The sequence below is a fragment of the Neodiprion fabricii genome, chromosome 2, assembly GCF_021155785.1.
Source record: "Neodiprion fabricii isolate iyNeoFabr1 chromosome 2, iyNeoFabr1.1, whole genome shotgun sequence".
NCBI classification, from domain to species: domain Eukaryota; kingdom Metazoa; phylum Arthropoda; class Insecta; order Hymenoptera; family Diprionidae; genus Neodiprion; species Neodiprion fabricii.
In genome coordinates, this window is record NC_060240.1 from 16,252,103 (window position 1) to 16,266,822 (window position 14,720).

Sequence of the window (14,720 nt, forward strand, 5' to 3'; positions counted from 1 at the left end):
CAAGAGCTGCAGGAGGACCACGTACTGGTGGAGCGAGGACCTGGCCGAACAACGCAGGCGCTGCGTGGCAGCAAGGAAGTGCCCCACCAGGGGCAGGAGAGCAGCCAGCGGCCCCCACCACGACACAGAGGCCGAATACCGGGCCAGTAAGCGGAGGCTGCGGGACAGCATTGAAGCAGCGAAGGCCAAGGCCTGGGAAGACCTCGTGGGCTCCGTGGAATCGGACCCATGGGGCATACCCTACAAGCTGGTGCTGGGCAGGCTCCGCACCGCCTCGAGGGGGCTGACGGAAACCCTCGACAGCGAAACTCTGGGGCGGCTCCTCACGGCGCTATTCCCAAGAGGAGAGGGCAGCGTGCCGGTGAGCCAGGAAGACCGGAGCTGGAACGAGGGATGGGCGGTCACGGTCGAGGAAGTACGGTCCGCGTTCAAGAAGGGGAGCGGGCGAAACACCGCCCCGGGACCAGACGGCGTTAGAGGAGCCGCGTGGCCGGAGTCCCCGAGGGGATGACTACCCTGCTCGCAAGGACATTTAAGGCGTGCCTGCGGGAGGGGCACGTCCCATGACCCTGGAAGAGGGCCCGCCTAGTGCTTATCCCCAAAGGAGGCACGTCCGGCGGACCTCTTCCAAAGATCAGGCCTATATGCCTTTTGGGCGAACTGGGGAAGGCCTTCGAAAGGGTTCTGGTTTCCCGATTGGGGAACTGGATGAAGGAGAACCCCCGGGCCCGGCTGTCGGACGAGTAATATGGCTTCCGGAAAGGGCGGTCAACGATCGACGCGATCAGATAGGATAGGGAGGGCGGAACGGCCGGACTGCCAGCACTGTGGGGGGGCCGCGGACACGTCAAGCCACACGGTGGAAACCTGCTCAGCGTGGGCGGTGGATAGGGCGGCCCTGCGGGAGGCCGTTGGGGGGGACCTGACCCTGTCCGGGTTGGTACGGGCAATGACGAGCTCAAGGGAGGGATGGGCGGCGGTGGCCCGATTCGCGGAACGGGTGATCGCCGCGAAAGAACTGGAGGAGAGAGCGCGGCAGCAGGCCCCGCAGCGCGGAGGAAATGGGACCCGGTAGCGCAAGCTACACGGGCCGAACGGATAGTTCGGACATGTGGGGACCCGAACGGGTTGGCGGGGTGGGGTGCCGGCCGAGCTCCGCTCCGTCCCTCAGGGTGGGCCGGGGGAGGCGCGGAGAGGCATAGGTGGTGCCAGAGTAGGGCAGAAGTAGGACGCAGTAAGCTCTCGGTTAGGGCTAGGGCCTCTCCGCTCAATACCTTCTCTTCATCATCGGCCCCAACCCCCTGGGACGGCGACTGGAGCGCGACGCCGCGCAGTCTTGCCCCGACCTCCGCGAGGGTAGCCCTGGTCCTGGAGGACGCAGAGTGGGAATCGCCCTTGGCACTGGGTGGCTTCGCCTCACGAAGCGCCAGCCACAGAGCAGTTACGGGGAGGTTACCCACGAGGAAGAGAGTCAGAATAGCTAGTGGGAGGGGGGAAGGAGAAGCTCAAGCCCCAACAGGCAGGACACGCAGCCGCGTATTAGTGCCGGGGGGCTCCCTGAAGATATGCCTCGAGCGGTTCCGGGGAGTCCCCTTCCCGCACCAGGGTGGCCGCTGGTTTTTTAGTGTGTGCGAGTCCCACACTACCCCGAGGGTCCTTGCGCGGAGCCTCGGGGTGTGCATAAGGCATTTTTCCAGCGATAACAAAAAAAAAAAAAAAAGGGCATAGGGTAGGGTAGGGCACTCCTACTCCTACTCCTACTCCTACTTCAACTCCTACTACTCGTACTCCTACTTCTACCTCTGCCCACCACCCCTTTTCACCCCCTAACCTTCTACTACCTCCGACCGCCTTCGTCTTCGTCGTCAACCTAGTCCTCCTTCCGGTCTTTGTCCTTCTCGTCCTCTTTCTCTACCACCACCGCCTTTTCTTCCTCCTCCGACCACCTTCTATCACCGCCGACCACCCCCGTTCTCCTCGTCCACCTTGATCACCCGTAACTACTCCTCACCACCTCCGACCACCGCCAACCACCTCCAACGACCACCGCTAACCACCTCGGGTTATACCTCGAATACTAATGAATATTTTCGGTATTAGAACACATCAAAAATATTGTGTAAAGATCAATATAATTTTTCTATTGACACATTTTACCAGGAGGATTATGAGAAAATTATAAAAAATTATAGAAGTTTTATTAGCGCATCGATAGTTACTGAATGTGGGCTGGCGCGAAAAATTAATTGAAATAATTTATTGTACACAGGACAATTGTAAAAGATTTTACATCAAATATAATTACAACTGATATTAAATATTATAAAAATGTTTTTTTTACTTACCATGCACAAATCCTCGTCAAAATTTTCACTTTTTGAAACATCGTTACTTTTTACGTTTGAGCTTGACAATTCATATGATATCACGGTTTTTTGAGTTATTTTGGTACATCGATAACAGAATGGTGCGCGAATTAAAAATAACTAGTTTTAAAACACTCGCTTGCTAAAGCTCGCTCGGAGTCGGATGCCTAGTGTAACTGGTTGTTGTGCTCGTGCACTCGCTTACTCGTGTCAGTGTTTTACCAGATGACATAGTTGTAGGGGAGACTGGGGCACGATGACTCCCCAAAAGATTCTGGTATTTGCTTCACAGTATACATAATGAACACTGTCTTTAAGTCTTTATGCATGTGACGCAAACCGATTCTGCCTGTAAGATTTTTTCTATATAATGCTACGAATCAAGTTTACACATGCATGTAAGTATAAAGTATTGTGATTTTATGACAATAAATTTCGTCAAAAAACACCACAGAACAATCAGCTAAGTGTTGACAGATTTGAAACACTACGCACAGCAATTTTAGTTCTAATTGAACGACGTTATTGTCATGTATTCCTATGTATACAATGCCAATCACTCACCAATCGCAATTTGTTGATCCTGGTCGTTCGGTTTTTCTTCCGATTGAAAATGTTATCTGAAGCACGCATATTGGTTTGATAGTACAAAACATGACGTTTTCAATAATCAAACTTGTAGACTTGAAAATTAGTCCAGAAGATCAAAATTCATCAGGTCAAGAACCTGGACAGCTAGAACTACGGAGCGCTTTTCCTGGATGTCAAAATCCACCAGGTGGAGGACCTGGACAGCCAGAGCTCCGGAGCACTTTTCCTGGACGTCAAAATCCACCAAGTTGAGGACCTCGACAGCCAGAACTACGGAAAATTAGTTCTGAAGGTCAAAAGTCACCAGGTCAAGGACCTGGACAGCCAGAACTATGGAGCGTTTTTCCTGGATGTCAAAATCTATCAGGTGGAGGACCTGGACAGCTAGAACTACGGAGCGTTTTTCCTGGATGTCAAAATCTACCAGGTGGAGGACCTGGACAGCCACAACTACGTAGCTCATGTTCTGGAAGTCGAGTTTCACCAGGTAGTGGATCTTAAGCGCAGAAACTACGGAGCGCTTGTCCTGGAAGTCAAGCTTCACCAGGTAGCGGACCTGGAGCGCTGGAACCACGGAGCGCTTGTCCTGGAAGTCGAGTTTCACCAGGCAGCGGACCCCGAGCGCAGGATCCAGGAGATAGAGAACCCGGTACTCGAAATTTGCGGAACGCGATTCTCATCCGTCCGCTTTACTCCGCGGTTGTTTTCGGACTGAGGAAATTCGGCTGGCTGATTTTAGATCGATGACGTCGAGAAGAAAAAATTTTTGGATGGTGTCACTTTCTGAACATCCGAACATCCAAACTTTGGTTTCGAACTTTAATGCTTTGTGTGATGATGTATGATGTGATGTATAATGATGTGTGATGTATGATGTATGATGTATATGATATGATGTATAATGATTTTACTTTTTACATTTCATACAAGAAATACGCACTTCATCCTTCCTACGGATTCCAGTCTCAAGCGGCCAGACCCTTCGATAGTCAGCCGTCGACTAAAGATATATTTTTCAGTTAATGGGTCAGCTAATAACGCTGCCATTCTGCGACAGTTGGATGATAAAAATTTTTCCTCGAACCTTTCAAATGTGTGTTAAAATACAGTCGACGTTTTAAGAAGCTTAGTTCTATCTCTTCCTATCAAAAAAAAAAAAAAGTCGCCGAAAATCACGTTTTTAGGTCTTTCAATCTGGACACTGCGTTAAATAGTGTCTCATATACGGAGCATTTCTTTCATCTCGATCAAAATTAGCGCATCCGTCATGTATTACAGTTACTCTGAATTTTTTTCCATTCGAACAATTTTCGAAAAACCATTTTGCTTCTCCACCCAACGTAGATACTTCACTTGCGACTAGCTAAAACAGCGTTTCAATTCTATGTCTACGAAAATTCAAGATCGAGATAGCAAATGAAAAGTTGTTGGAGTAATTATGAATATTAATGTTATGGAATACATCGACGCGAGTCGAATAGAATCCCATTTCGAAATGAATAGTTCTTCTAGTTTCATATCATACCCGATTATTGTAGATAACCTTGTTTGTCTCCCGGAGAATTATAAAATTTATAGTTTGCGTCACGTATCAATCGTAAATGGAGCATATTCATCAATATCGTACATGGACCGCATATACATACCTATATACTTTTTGGTCTCGGCATCATTATTACATATGATCTATTCATACATTCTTCTCTCGGGTACCTATAGTTTAATTAAATCACTGTTTTGCTACGAATTTTGGAAGAAATTTGTTCTCAATAATAATTCCTTGCATCACCGACAAGCCGGTAAGTACACACAGGTTGAGTACTGGCCTCGGCTCACCATTGCGAAGACTGTGTTACTCGGAAGGTGAATGCAGCCAGCATCAAGACGAAATCGGTAACTCTCTGATGTTCTGCAATAAGTTTTGAACCCCACCGTTGGAATATCTCAGGGGGCGCAAGCGCACAACGATTTTGGATTCTCACACCAAAGCCCATTAGGGCAACTGTCTTTATATTCTTCAGTCAACGGAATGTTACACATAAAACGTTTACTTAATTCTTCAATTCACGCATAGCAGAAATATGAATACTTTTACCTCTGCAGGTCCTATCACGATTCTTACAGCCCTTAACCGAACACTTGAACATTTGATTAAATTCGTGAAACGATGCGCGTCAACGCGATACGTGACCCACCACGATTGTTTGTACGTTTATCGAAGTATTAGTTAAAATTATGTTGTGATTTGTACGTGCGTATGCGCTGTAGGCTTACTTTGATTTGCCGTGACGTCAATTGGTGGACTGCGCGACTTTGTACGAAAATTGGTCCTCTATCGAGCACACCTTACTCCTTACACCATGGAATTTACGAAGGATCGACCAGCGAAGAGAGAGCACCACCCCGTTTATCCTCGGAACATCAAGGAGCTGCGCGGAGGACGAAATTGCGATCTAGCTCTAAGTTCTGCGCCGCGATGCTACGAAGGATGCGCGCGCTGAGTTGCGCAATGTACGGAATCGATGACGGATCGATTGTTGCGTATTTTTGCGGGTATGACGTCACATGAGAAGTAGCGTATCGAGATCGGCGTTGCGGCTAGTCGTCAATTTCAAGCTCACTCTATTTCTGCCGATTAAGCGAAGCAGGTGTACTATTGTCGAGGTCAAGTTCAGTTTTAATTTGTTCTTGTTCTTCTGGTCTATTGTTGTTGCGAGAATGGCTGCAACTAGGCACGAGGGAGTCGGTGACTTTGTACACTAGATGTGGACCGGTAAGCGCTGCCAATATTCTCGCGACTGAATTTCCAGAGTACTTGAGAAACGGCTTGTCGAACAACGGATAGCCATTTTTGGATTTGCGTTGTCGAAAAGTACTTGTTTAGAGAGATGGCAAAAGGATATGGATCATCGACGTGGGATCCGCGAATTAGTGATGAGAACGAGTGTAAATGAAACGAAAATGATGTTGAGATGTAGAGAGATAATGATTACCGATAAACGAGACTTTTATTGGTTTCGATGTGGCGATACAGACCGTATCGCAAGAGAACGTTACAGAGAGTGGTGATTTTACAGAGCGAGAGAACACATAGATTACACACATACATAATTTCGAGACAGTAGACAATACATGAGATACAGCTGATAGGTTTTGAGTCGCGACACGGGCACGCGGCGAGATTTGACGCAGAGACGGCAAGTAAACATTGCACGCGAGTGTGCGTACATGTGCGAGGACGATTTTGAGTGTCGCGGGACACACATTTAACTATTCGATACTTTGCCGAAACAGTACTCGAAATTCTTTTGCCGATTCTTCTGCTTAGTGACTGTAACTTGAGTTGCGCGTCCCAGAGTTGAGTAAATTTTGACTAATTGAGATGGGTGAGTAGAGCCACCGTTTTGAATCGCGTCTTTCTCGTTTTTGGAATTACGTACAGCCCGAACTTCGTTGCACCGAGTCGAGCCACGTTATCGTGTTTGCGATAAGCTTCATAAGATTAAAGTTAAGAAAAGTGTAATTATGAATAATAATTAAAGTTGCGACTAGCGCTGTAGTGTAATCAAGGAAGATCGCGGCTAGCGCATCGAGTCATATTTTGTTTTGAGTTTCTGCTTTTTGTTTGTTATTAAGTAAGAGTACGACTAGCGCAGGTAGGCTTAAAGTTTATTCAATAGCTGATTTTCTTTAGATCTGTTTATCTTTTTTTTTTTGTTTCTTGGCTATTTTCGATATCGCGAGGAGCGAATCTTGAATTTTTTTGTTTTTGTATTACCACTATTGTAAAATATATCATTTTATTTAATTTTTGTTAAATAGCGTATTGTTGTCGAGTGACTCTCTCTCTCTCCAAACATTACCCCTCCCCTGTCCGCGGTACTGAGCTACCGAGCATATTCCCGAGGGTTAGCGAAGATAAAGATTTCGAGGCGTGTTGACCACGCCAGACGCCCAACAGAATCTCGCGATACTTTTATTTCAGATTACATTTGTTTTCCAGTTTACATTGCGGGCCACCAAATTATTGTGTACGCGGTAAGTTCTCGGTCATTTCTCCGACTGGCCGAGGTAAAATAAAAATTCACGTCACAAATTCACGCCCAACGTGGAGCTATCGAGAAATTTCTGCTATAAATGTCCGAGTAAGATAGTGGCGTTGTGCGCTTCGGAAATTTCGGGTTGGTAACGGACAGCGCTCGCAAAACGTAAACATCAGCGGTCGGGGAACACAGGGGAGAAAGGTTGCGACACACCTTCGTCGAGTTTGTTGACGTTTTGGAATTACAGCAGTACGATTTCGGATACGTAGCGAGAAATAAAATTGTATACAAAGGGTAGCGAATAACACCAAATATTGCGATTTACAACTCAAGCTACGAGTCGCGAATACATCGGGTGGCAAATAAGTAGGTACACCGCGTGTATTCGCGCATCCCTTTTCGCTTATACGTTAGCATAAGATTCCCTGCTATTATCGCCTGTGCTTTTGTTTTTTTGTTTTGAATATTGCTTTCTGATTTTTTTTTTTATTTACGTCTTCTTTGGATTCTCTATTTTTGTATTCTGTTATCTTATTTTCAGCATTGCGGTTAATTCTTCTTTTCGGTTGCGGGTGCCACAACATTTTTTTTTTAGCCCGTGTCTTTTATGTTCCTTTTGTTTTGTTTATTTGAATTATTTTGTGTTTGTTTGTGCTTTTGTTTGATTAGTTTTGATTTTGTCAATCTTGTAATAGTGATTTCATCTGTGCGAGGAAACCCCTCCATCACGTTCTGCTGATGCTTTCTTTTCATAGCGAATTAAGCTAATAATTTTTTTTTTCGAGTTCCTTATTTGTATAATATTGCTTGCGATCAGACTCTACCTACGGCTTCCTTTTTTGGGGGGGGGGAGACTAATTTTTGCTTGGCCTGCTTATACCTTTTGCGACTGCTTCCCTTTGTCGTGTGGAGCACGGCAGAGAAGATCTAACCAAACTCGTATTAAGTTAAAATGGCAGAAGTAACCGTTGGCACGTGGTTACATAAAATGAGGAACGATGAGCTCGAGTTGGCGTTAGCGACTGGGAGAGTTTTCTTTTTTCCACAGCGAACCGATTTCAGGGAAATTGGGGAGAGGCAGCCCCAATTGTAGGGCAGCATCACGGACTTGAACATTCCATAATCGATTTTACGCGATTATTGGCGGGAACATCCGCACCGCACGTAGAATTTCGGTCGCTACCGATTGATCCCGCTTCCATCGCCCGCAGCATAACACACGCCGCTGTGCTTGCATGAACCCGGGATCCAGTCATGGAATCGCGGATGCGGGAACCTGTTCATGACATTCCGATAGCCTTGCGAGGCTGGAATTTAAAGTTTTCTGGCATTGGCGAGCCGAGCTTAGAGGTCTTTTTGACGCGTTTAGAGGAGTGGCGGGAATCGTCCGAATTGAGTGAAGCCAACATGTTGAGTTTGCTCACAATGATTTTCTCGGGCGTGGCGTTAGAGTGGTTGAGGTGTGAGAGGGATAGTTGGGTGACGTACGATGGAACGGTGGGGAATCGCGTGGAAGATCCTGCCAGGTCTCGGACACAAGGACCGGTGGAGCCGGTGACAGAATATTTAGTGTACGTTCGCGGACTGTTGAGACGGATGCGGCGTCCGTACACAATGGAGCAGCAGCTAGATCAAGCGTTTCAAAATCTACGTCCCAAAATCCACGAAGTTCAGAGGAGGAGAGAAATTCGGAATTGGAGCGAATTGATCTACCTCGCAACTGAGTGGGAACGGAATCCATTGGTCTTCAAGGATTTGTTCACCCGATGGGTGGAGGTGGTGCTGTTGAGAAAATCGAACGAAGCATTTGAAGACCTCGTGCTTTGGCGGTGGGGTACGCCGGAAGTATTTTTGACGAATAACGGCACGGAATTCGCGAATAGAGCCGTTGACGATTTATGCACCGCAAAAAATATTACCCACGTGAAGGTACCACCATACCACGCGCAAGCTAACCCCGTGGAGACGGTGAATCGCGTACTGAAGACCGTGATCGTATCATACATTGAAGTCGGTCATTATGATTGGGATGTGCATGTTCACGAATTTCGCTTTGCGTACAAAGTTTGCTAAGAATAAACCCCGCGTTTTGAAACCTAGGGTGCAATCTCAAACCACGAATGCAGTTGCGACGACTGGTGGAGGGTCCAGCGGAAATTCCGGTGCCGCGCCCAGAAGTCTGGACAAAAAGAATGGCGAAGCTGAAAGATTTGCGCGATTTGGCGACAAAACATCTAGAGGAAGCCCACGACAGACAGGCGCGATATTATAACCGCAGTCATCGTGACATTCGTTTCGAAGTTGAGGATTCAGTATGGAAAAGAAATAGAGTCTTGTCGTCTAACACCCAACAAGTAGCTGCGAAATTGGCTCCAAAATTCGCAGGCCCTTTTCGCGTTACCAGGGTAATTTCGCCGGTGGTATACGAAATCGAAAATAGCGAAGGAAAAGGTCTCGGTAGGCATCGTATTAAGGATTTAAAGCCGTACGTGGAGTCTGAGGAAGCTTCGAGTAGCGACGGGGAAGAGCAATGAGAGAGGTGGCTTCTCAACCCTCGAATAACTTTTGTGTGACGTTTGTGACGGCAATGGAATTCCCCTTAGTGGTTGGAAAAGCCGCCGAAGCCGCGGCGTTACTTCGCGGGATCCGCGACGCAGCCACGCTGGTGTAAAGGCCGGGACCCGGGGCGTTCACCCCACCCCTACCTCCAACCCGTCAACCTTGACCACTGGGGGCACCACATGAGACATGGAGGAAGTGGCTGCCACCCGGTGCGTGTTTCAACTATTGGGAACAGGGGCATGGCTACCCGAGGTGCTATGCCAAGTTAAGAAAATTTTTCCGTCAATGTGGGTGGCCAGGGCACACAGACTTCACCTGCCCCACGTGCTGGCCCTGTCCAAGCGACAACCAAAAGTACTGATTCCGCGTTTCCGAGACTTGCCACCACGAACGCGGGCTACCTTAGCGCCCCTCATGGATGACGCCCACCTGCAGGGGCACTGTGACAAGGTGCAACTCTTAGTGCTGACCCTCGCGAAACTGGGTCTAGATCGCGGACACAAGCGACTGAATTAGATTATGCCATAAAATGTACACTTGATTATAGATAATAAGAATAAACCAATTCTTTTTGTATTTTGCAATTCAATTTTTATTGTGTTGTTATAGCATTCCTGGCAGAGATGATGGCTTTATGTTATTTCAGGTCGACAGCGAGTCCGAGCGTTCATACCGACGCATTGCCGTCTAGGAAGGAGCCAGTAATTCGCGAAGTAAAGCCCGAATCAGAAATTGAGTTATTATTTTGTGGTGAATTATCGTACAGAAAATTTTAATTTTTTTTTTGTTTTGAGTATTCGTCCTGGCGCATTGTCGTCACTAATTTTAAGCTGCGGTCACCTCGAGGAGTTCGGCTCGCGGAAGATAGCGCTGGCGCTCTGCCGCCCCACGTTCCGTCTAGGGGAGGAGGGGCGGGAATTTTTATGCGAGTTCCAAGTCGCTCTCCGAACCCTAGGCGGAACCTAGATTCGCGATCGGAATCGCGCGTAATTTCGAACAGAGCGCCAGGCCGAGAGTCACGCGTCCGAAACTCTGAGAGGGGACACTTTACAGGCTGGCGAATTAGACTTGACAGGAATTTTGTTTATTTTTTGTTTTGAATAATTGCAACACCAGATAAGGGATCAGCGACAAATTCAACGGCGTCATAGGACCACAGTCGAGAAGAATTACAACAAGAGAAGGGCCTCACACAAGGCTACGGAAAGAGCGCCAACGTAGAGCTCTGCCGCGAGGAAAACCAAAGCGGACGAGATTTCCGTTGTTGGCCACCGAGCCGTAGCTTTCCCTCCCACGCTAACGTCATATACATAGACTTATATATAGAATTGACTGAGTACACTGACAATTTCCCTTGTCCCCTGAACGCCTGTCGTTGTTGGTGCTGTCTCTTTCTCTCTTATGGGGTTTTCCGCCCTACTCCTCTCTCAATATCACCCATGGTAAGGGAATCAAGCACTGGAGGAGAAGAGAGAAGCCAGTGAGGGGCAGTTGCAGGTTGTGCCATCCTACATATCCCCACCCCGAGATCGCTAGAAAGAGATAGCCGTATCAACTACGGGTGTAAAACAAGGATAGCATCAAAAACGGTAGAATCGAGGTTCAGGGGACACTCGCTCCGACCTAACGCTCGGTCTATGTCATATATAAGTCTATGGTCATATAGCCTCGCGAAGCTGTCACCACGCCACTGCCGAACGATGGAACACCGGAGAACCAGACAGCCAACCAGCGTTCCGCGACAGCGGAAGTCAACGATAGCAAAGAAATTCATAAGACGAAAACCGATTAGATCATGAGAATTTTTCACGATTGTTAGCGCCTATGTTCAAAGCATGTTCGGCTCTCAGCTCCGATTAGCGAAGCTTTTGATTTGAGTCCTGGCGTTGTTCGACAAAAGAATAGAAATTTAAAAGTCGAGTCTAGAGACATATTTGTGGAACAGAGTTCGTTGCGTTTGCTGTTAAAGATTAGCGTAACTGAAGTTTGAAAATTGGACTGGAGGATTGTTGGTGTGGCTGCGGAGCGGCAAGCAAGCGCTATTGATTCTTAGCGAACCGGTTTCGAGGGCGATTTAGATCGGCGCACCGATCAACGGTTGGCCATTTTATAATTGCGTTACGACAGCTTCGAAATTTGTTTGCCGATCTCCTTGTTTGGTCGCCGTAGCCTGAGTTCTCGCGATAACGCGTAGAGTCAATTTTGTTCATGTAAAGTCTAGAGTCACGGTTTTGAGTTGAATCATTTTTGTTTTCAAATTGAGTGCAGCCAAATTCAGCTGCACGGGGTCTCGTCGAGTTTGCGTATGTAAAAAGTGTCACCTCTCGTGTAGGTCGAATTTTGAATTGCTTTTTTTTTTGTTTCTGTATCACCGCTATTGTAAAATATATTATTTTATTTGAGTTTTGTTAATTAGCGTGCTGTTGTCGAGCTACTCTCTCTCTCTCTCCAAAAATTACCCTTTCCCTCTCCGCGGTACCAAGCTACCGAGAATATTCCCGAGGGTTAGCGAAGATAAAGATTTCGAGGCGTGTTGACCACGCCAGGCGCTCAACAGAATCTGGCGATATATATTTTTTTTTTAAATCACATTTGTTTTCCAGCTTACATTGCGGGCCGCCTTTTATTATTGTGAAACTAGAAATTATTGTGTACGCGGTAAGTTCTCGCTCACTTCTCCAGGTGGCTGAGGTACCATAAAAATCCACGTCATACTATATATTTCATACTTGCCAGAGGTTGGCAGGGTTCTGGACAAGATGGCCACTGTGGAGGACAAGGTTCAGGAGGAGGACAGCCGTAAGCTGGGCAATGGAAACGAGGTGGTCTACAATGATAGCAAGGTGGAGGTAAAGTGCTCGTTTTTTTTTCATTACTTTCTTCGCACAACATTTTTCGGTTTTTAATTTATATCCTCTTACCCACCTGCGGTAACGGGAGAGAAATTTTTCTTTAAAAAATTATACATCGTACGAACATCTAACGTATTTTTCTTTCTTGAACAATTTTTTTTAATTCAAGTATAACGCTGTGTATCGTATTCAAACTTTGGTCGGCAATGAGCGTAATAGCTGACTCAACATAAAACACCTGTTAATATCTAGATTGTATCTTAAGGAAATGCTGTATTTAAATCAGAATAAAATCAAATGAATTTTGAAACATATATACAGAAAATAGCCCACGTACCTGTAATCTCAGATGTTAACCTTATCTGTCGATGTTCAGGTTTCACCAGACATTGAATTGTTATACGTATAACTCACATTTATAAATAATATATTATATTTGGATAATTAAAAAATTACGTGAAGTTCGTGTTCGAAGTTATTAATTTCTTACGGAAAATTTAAAATTTTGCTTTCTGAGAGAGTATGTTTTATACAGACTAGATCGTGGACTAGATGCTCGATCGAAAGTTTACCGTCATTTTCTTATATCTCGGCATCCTTTGTTTCACAGGCAACGTCGTTTTATCGACAGCAAAATTTTTGCATTCATGGCGGTGTAATTTAAAAAAAAAAAAAAAAAAAACGGAAATCTGTTCAAAAATTCACCGAAATCTATTTATTTCTATACCTACCAAAACATTAGGGATATTGAAAACTGAAAATAATCAACTGAAACATCGAGAAGTGATTTTTTTCGATTTGGTTGTTCTTCAAACATCAACTAGATATTAACTTGAAATTCATTCATGGTTTCGATCTTATCATGTACAGTTTGTAGCTAGTTGATCATCATAACAATTAAGTACTTTTACAAATTGTTAAATATCGAAATTTGTCATCTTCTGCGAACCGATTTCTCGCAACAATTGACGAATTTCAGATCGCAGCATATCGGCGGCGGAGGTGGCGACGGAGGAGGAGGACAGGATGGGATAGCCGGAAAATAGCAGGGCTCGTACGTCGACCTTAAGGCATAAGGATTTGCAATTAGGCTTGTGTTGGTAAGTTACTATGCTCATTGGAGAAACTGCCCTGAATCCTTGTCTACTAAAACTCTAAAAAGGATTCTGAAAGACCTTATGCAGCAAAGACTATGCAAGATGGATGAGACAATCACAAGTTTCCGCAAATTGTTACCGAAACTTGAAATAATATTTCATTACATAATAAATGAGGATTTAACATTCCTCAGGAATAATATTAGATCACTTGTTTGTAATACCAATCTGTTTCTAAATGTCGGAGCATTTCAAAGCATTTTTCACATCTGCAATATTCAATTATTTTATCAATAAGTTATCAGAGAATTTTTAAGCACTGTTCTCACAGAGTACGAAATGTTGCACAAACATTACTACAATTTTTTTGTATTGCGGTTGATATGGAGAAGTTGCAGGCATATTCCAACCATATCGCTGCAATATATCGAAAAAGCAATTGTGATTGCAAGGCTACAAAAATATCGAAACAATATTGCTATGATACTTCAAATACGTTGCAGGAATATTGCAGTAATGTTGCTGTGGTAATTCTAGCTTGTAACAATACTGCTAGAGTATTTATATATTACAGCAGATTCTTGTGCCATTTCTGTATTACAGGAACATACTGTAATATTTTTGTAGTTCAATTGCAGATACTAAGTTGGTAGAGAATTGCCGGAATATTGCTATAATATTTCTACTTTGTAACGGTATCGCTATAACAATCCTATATCTCAGCAATGTTGGTCCAATATTTCTGTATCGTGATTTTTCCTGCAACATTGTAGGAATGTGACAATAATATTTCTACATCGTTGCAATATCACAACAACATTTCTTCATAATAATAAAAATATCTAATATTTCAGGCCGAATTTACCTGTTACACGTGTAGGTGAGCTGATACTTGACTTTTGACTCCCCTGAGCACGGAGTTCCAGACGGTGGACAACGCGGACAAATTAGAGCACTCCGAGGCAATTTTTGCCGACAACGTGACGGCACGCTCGGAGGATACTTATTGAATATTTCCAGTAGCTCAGACATAATATCTTTCTTATTATCAATCAACTGCTTCAATATTAATCAAGAACGGAAAATATTTCACATACTTTTCCTTTTACTCTCTAATAATTTTGTTAAATATCATATTTCAAAATTTGAGTTGGCCATTAATTTTTTAAGGTTAGTTTTTGGGTTATTCAAATCGAAAATAAGTGAATG